Genomic DNA, 6,000 nt, shown 5'->3' with positions numbered 1-6,000 from the left:
GCGACTTACAGTCATGTGTGCATACATTCTACGTATGGGTGGTCCCGGGGATCGAACCCACTACCCTGGCGTTACAAGCGCCATGCTCTACCAACTTAAATAGCAGTTGCTAAAAAAAGAAAACAGCTGGTGAAACTAGAAACATGGGATTTGACAGCATAGCGCCACTTGGGTCATGACTGCAACAGTAGGGACCATTCAAATTCATGTTTAATCCCTCAGCACCTTAGTCAGATCAGATGCTCCTAAAAAACAAACAAAAACAAACAATAAAACAATGCTAGCTAGCTAACCTTTCCCTTGTTGGACCTGTGTTTTACAATGTGTCCAATTTCTTGTTGATTTAAGCTTTTCTTTGACCCTGTATATATACTGAACAAAAAATATAAACACAACATGCAACAATTTCTAAGATTTTACCGAGTTAAAGTTCATGTAAGGAAGTTAGTCAATTAAAATAAATTAATTAGGCCCTGATCTATGGATTTCACATGACTGGGCAGGGCCACAGCCATGGGTGGGCCTGGGAGGGCATTGTGAGACCGGTTGGACATACTGCCAAATTCTCTACAACGACGTTGGAGGCAGCTGGTAGAGAAATTAACATTAAATTCTCTGGCAACAGCTCTGATGGACATTCCTGCAGTCAGCAGGCCAATGGCACGCTCCCTCAAAACTTGAGACATCTGTGGCATTGTGTTGTCCCCAGCACAAGGTTCCCCTGTGTAATCACAAGGTGCTGTTTCATCAGCTGTCAGGTGGATTGGATTGTCTTGGCAAAGTTGAAATCTTAACAGGGATGTAAAACATATTTTGTGCCACAACCATTTTCAGAAATAATCATTTTGTTCATATGGAACATTTCTGGGATCTTTTTTTTTAACTTCAGCTCGTGAAAACATGGGACCAACTCTTTTACATGTTGCGTTTATATCTTTGTTCGGTGTAGAATGCTCTTCTCTCATGTTCTTCTTATTTTAATTTCTTGTGTGTTTTTGTTCTACCTTGTTTAGTGCTACATTGATATTGATTACTGCATTGGTGGGTTTAGAAATTTGTAAGAAAGGCAAATCATTTTTTTACTTTCACAGCATGTGACATTAAAACTTCCAACGTGGACGTGCTTATAATTCCGTCTCGATTTAAAGGAGTTCCGATATCTTTTTTTCCCAACTGTCCCTTTATCTGGTTTTAACGTCCATTCTAGAATGCTCTTCTAGCCAATCGGAAATGAGTATTCAACAATGACGTGGTGTAAGCTCTAATATGTCGCTCACTCACTGGAGTTTTGATGTACGTGTGTGTGTGTTGCATTACTGAGATGGCGATGGCGTGGGCAGACCGATCATCAATGTTCCTTCAGGTTTTCATCACTGGGCAAATTTCAGGTCTGCTGAGCGTAAACTTCAATGTTTAAGTGTGAAAAGTCTGTGCAACTTCCAGTGCGCGTTTGCTATATATATATATTATATATATATTATATATATATATTTTTAACTGAGGCTGTACCCGCTTTAAGTTACTTTTAACGGCGGTCAAGAAGGCTACTGTGGCTGTTTGATCATGACGTAGGCCTACCAGAGTGGCCTAGCATCAAAAACAATGGAGAAAAATGCATCCCATAATATTTTAACATGGACAATAGCTGTTCTATCATCCAGCCTACAGTAGCAGCCAGTGTGTGGTGTTCAATGTCGGCCATGACACTTCAAAAACAAAACATGCTGAGCATTAACCTGTTTATGCACGTGTCCTTCAGACAAGGTGTCACGCCTTGGCCATAGAGAGGCTTTTATTCTCTCTTCTGGTTAGTCCAGGGTGTGACTAGGGTGGGCATTCTACTTGCTCTATTTCTATGTTTTCGGTTTCTATGTTTTGGCCGGGGTGTGGTTCTTAATCAGGGACAGCTGTCTATCGTTGTCTCTGATTGGGAATCATACTTAGGCAGCCTGTTTTGCCACCTTAGTTGTGGGTAGTTGTCTGTCTTTGTTAGTGGCCTGTGGCCCTAGAAAGCTTCACGGTCGTTTTTTTTTTTGTTTCTTGTTTTTGTTGGCGACATTCAAAATAAACAGAAATGTACGCTCACCACCCTGCACCTTGGTCTGGTCATTTCCCTGACGACGGTCGTGAAGGAGCGACAAAGTTATGTTGTTTGATGCAAGAAATCACAAAATAAAATGCATTATTATTCCCATACCATTATTACAGAGAATCAAACAAATTATTCCACCCTCTGCCTATTGGCTACTCAGCTTATTCAAGCCTGTCTCAAAATGCAACACTGTCCCTTTAAGTAGAAAAAAAAGCTCTTAACTTGACTTGCTTTTTCGAAGTTGTCTGGAAATGTACACGTTTTGTGCTCTTGTAGGAAGCAATCACTCCCCTATTGCTATTACCTATAACTGCGCTAATAACTCACTAATGAGCACGTGGCTACATGCATCTATCACGTTGATCTCAAAACAAGCTGCATCTGCCCACGACCGCTCATGCTGTAAACACAGTCCAGTTCAGAGTAAATGGCACAGATCCATATATGGTAACGGTCTATTTGCATATAGGCCTAGTGCAGCTCTGATTGGTTATGCCGTAGAGCAGGGGTGTCAAAGTCAAATGGACGGAGGGCCAAATAAAAAAATTTAGCTACAAGCCGAGGGCCGGACTGTTCGAATGTTCATTGAAAAATTTTTAAATGACGCATATAGTCTAGTGAACCTAATTGAACCTACTGAAAACCTAACAAATATATTCCAATATGATCAGATAAATAAAGCAATATTTTCTTATGGCTCTGTTAGTAATCTTTAATTTTCAACAGACACAAAAGACAAATTTCCTTTATATAAAAATCCCCATAACATGAACATTAAATGAAAGAAACCGGTATTCAAGGCACCATCAGTAGCCTATATTTTCTATTTTAGCAAAAGTGGGCTAAATTTACTTCAAAGAAAAAAACAATAATAGCAATTTTCTATCATCCACTCAACTGAAATATTTTTAAAATATAATTGGATTGAAATACAATAAAATAAAGTGCAAAAATCTATTAATCAAAAACAACACTTTGTTTAAGGAGAAGTAACATGCAGTGAAAACAAATATTAAACTTTAACTTTTAAACTTGAACTGAGTAAAAACTCTAAATATGTGATTGCACAGTAATGTTCACTTGTTTGAGGTTGAGGGTGATACTTGGTGGTGTCCCATCTTTTCCACAAGTTCATCAATGTTCGGGGTAAGGCTCTGAGCTGAGGAAATCCTCAGAATTGAGTGGAGGTGTTCAGCAGTAAGTCGACTTCTGTGTGATGTTTTGTTCAAGTTCATCAAAGAAAACAGTTGTTCACACAGGTATGTGCTGCCAAACATAGACAACGTTTGAGCAGCCTGGATGCGCAGCTGGGGCATTGTGTCGGGAGGAAACGGGCGAACTCCGCAGCACCCACTGCCGCATATTTTGCCCTCAGTGCATCATTGCATTGGAGGTCAATCAACTCCATTTGGAGGTTTGGTGGTGAGCTTTCCACGTCAACAGCAAATGGGTTACCGAGCAGTTCCAACCTGCTTTTTGTGCTTCAAAGTCAGCAAATCGGCGTCGAAAGTCAGCGGCAAGCATACCTATTTTATCAGCCAACTGTGCGCTCGTGAACGCACTGGTAGAGAGCTTCTCTTTCATGGTCTGGCAGCTGGGAAAGTGGCTCAAATTTTCTTTCCGCATCTGCGTCTCCCACAGAGTCAGTTTGGTTTTAAATGCCTTCACTGTACTGTACATATCAGAGATGACACGATCCCGACCCTGCAGCTGCAAGTTCATTGCATTCAGATGACTCGTAATGTCACACAGAAAAGCCATTTCACACAGAAACATTTCGTCTCGGAGTTGTGTTGTGTCTTTCCCTTTGCTGTCCAAGAACAGACAAATCTCCTCACGAAGCTCGAAACATCTTTGAAGCACCTTTCCCTGGCTTAGCCATCGCACCTCTGTGTGATAAGGCAAATCACCATGCTCCGTTTCTAACTCCGTCAGAAATGCCTTGAACTGGCGGTGATTCAAACCTTTGGCTCTGATAAAGTTAACTGTGCGCGTGATGATGCTCATTACATGCTCCATTTTCAAGGCTTTACCGCACAACGCTTCCTGGTGTATGATACAATGATAAGCTGTCAGCTCACCTGTCGCGTTTTCCTCTTGCATCTTTTCCCGTATCTTCGCCACCAGTCCGCTCCTGTGTCCACACATCGCAGGTGCTCCGTCGGTTGTCAAACCCACGAGTTTTTCCCAAGGCAGCTCCATCTCATTTACACATCTTGACACCTCTTCATACAAATCATGCCCCGTAGTTGTGCCATGCATAGGACGTAAAGCCAAAAACTCCTCTGTCACGCTTAGGCTGGAGTCCACTCCGCGGATGAAAATTGACAACTGGGCAATGTCAGAAATGTCGGTGCTCTCATCCACAGCCAAGGAATATGCAATGAAATCTTTTCCCTTTTTCACAAGCTGCTCTTTTAGATTGATGGACAACTGGTCTACTCTCTCGGCAATGGTGTTTCTGCTCAGACTCACATTTAAAAAGAGTTGCCTTTTTTCTGGGCAAACTTCGTCACAAACTTTAATCATGCAGTTTTTGATGAAATCCCCTCCGTAAATGGCCGGGCTGATTTAGCGATCTCTTCTGCCAAAATAAAACTGGCCTTGACAGCAGCCTGGCCTTGTGATTTGGCTTTTGAACAGAGCCTGTCGAGATTTGAGGCCTCGTTTTAATTCCTCTGCCTTTTGTAGCCTTTGTTCCATGTCCATATTCTTGTTTTTGTCCACGTGTTTCGTTTCATAATGTCGTCTCAGATTATACTCTTTCAGTACCGCCACACGTTCTCCACACAGAAGACACACAGGTTTTCCAGCTACCTCCGTGAACAAATACTCCGACTCCCACCTTGTTTGAAACCCCGGTTCTCAGTGTCCACCTTCCGTTTTGCCATTTTTGATGGGTATCTGAAAGTTAATTTTACTGTGATGCTGACAACTGCTGTGCCAATAAATATTGAAATGAAGCAGCCTACTGCTCGGTGCGTCACCGTTGCATTGTGGGAAATGTAGTATTGGTGCGTGTAAAAGATCTGCGGGCTGCCGGCTTGCTGCGGTCTGCGGGCCGGTTCTAATAATAAATCAAGATCATCCCAGGGGCCGTAAAAAACCTTCTCGGGCCGGATGTGGCCCGCGGGCCTTGACTCTGACATATGTGCCGTAGAGTGTCAATGCAATAGAATCTTACTCTGATGCGTTCTCTTGTATAGTTCATTTTGTTTCACCATGTTGTATTGAAAGTGACTAATATTGCGTTCAATGACATTTGCCACAGTAAAGGGAAACGTGTCAACAGAGAAAACTCTAGAAAGTTTGAGTGAAGTTTAATCTCGCTGATATTTCTTCTTCTCCTGGAAGCTGCATGCACGAACACGCTTAGAGGGAACATTGACTATGAATGATTGTGTGTATCTATAAACAACAAAACCTGTACTTAGCAAACCACTTCATATGGTCCTGGGACTAATCTGGCTTTGTTTTCTACGTTTAGACAACATGAGACACAGAATGGAGACTGGCTGTTGGGGCGGCAGGGTAGCCTAGTGGTTAGAGCATTCGACTTGTAACCGGAAGGTTGAAAAAGTACTGTCGTTCTGCCCCTGAACAGGCAGTTAACCGACTGTTCCTAGGCCGTCATTGAAAATAAGAATTTGTTCTTAACTGACTTGCCTGGTTAAATAAAGGTAAAATAAAAAATAATGGCGATCTATTGTGTGCGTCAATGTCAATTTCTTTTTAAATGTAGTCATTTATTCCGTAGGGTTTAGGGTTATGGTTAAAACCCAGTAATAAAACTAGTCCACAACACCCTGCTAACCTCAGCCCTACCTGATGGTAATCGTGTTCACCATTACCCTTAGTGGACAGTTTTTACAGTTCAAGTCATAAGTGTACATACACATTAGCCAAAT

The 6,000-nt window shown here is 41.9% G+C and overlaps 1 protein-coding gene across 1 annotated transcript in view; it reads left to right on the top strand.

The window, feature by feature from the left end:
* stau2 (staufen double-stranded RNA binding protein 2) overlaps window positions 1-6,000 on the top strand; it is a 346,269-nt gene that overhangs the window by 246,990 nt on the left and 93,279 nt on the right. The gene's annotated exons all lie outside the window — the stretch shown is intronic.

Source organism: Oncorhynchus keta, chromosome 28 (genome assembly GCF_023373465.1).
Source record: "Oncorhynchus keta strain PuntledgeMale-10-30-2019 chromosome 28, Oket_V2, whole genome shotgun sequence".
In the NCBI taxonomy this organism is placed as follows: domain Eukaryota; kingdom Metazoa; phylum Chordata; class Actinopteri; order Salmoniformes; family Salmonidae; genus Oncorhynchus; species Oncorhynchus keta.
This window is presented reverse-complemented; position numbering and strand designations above follow the sequence as displayed.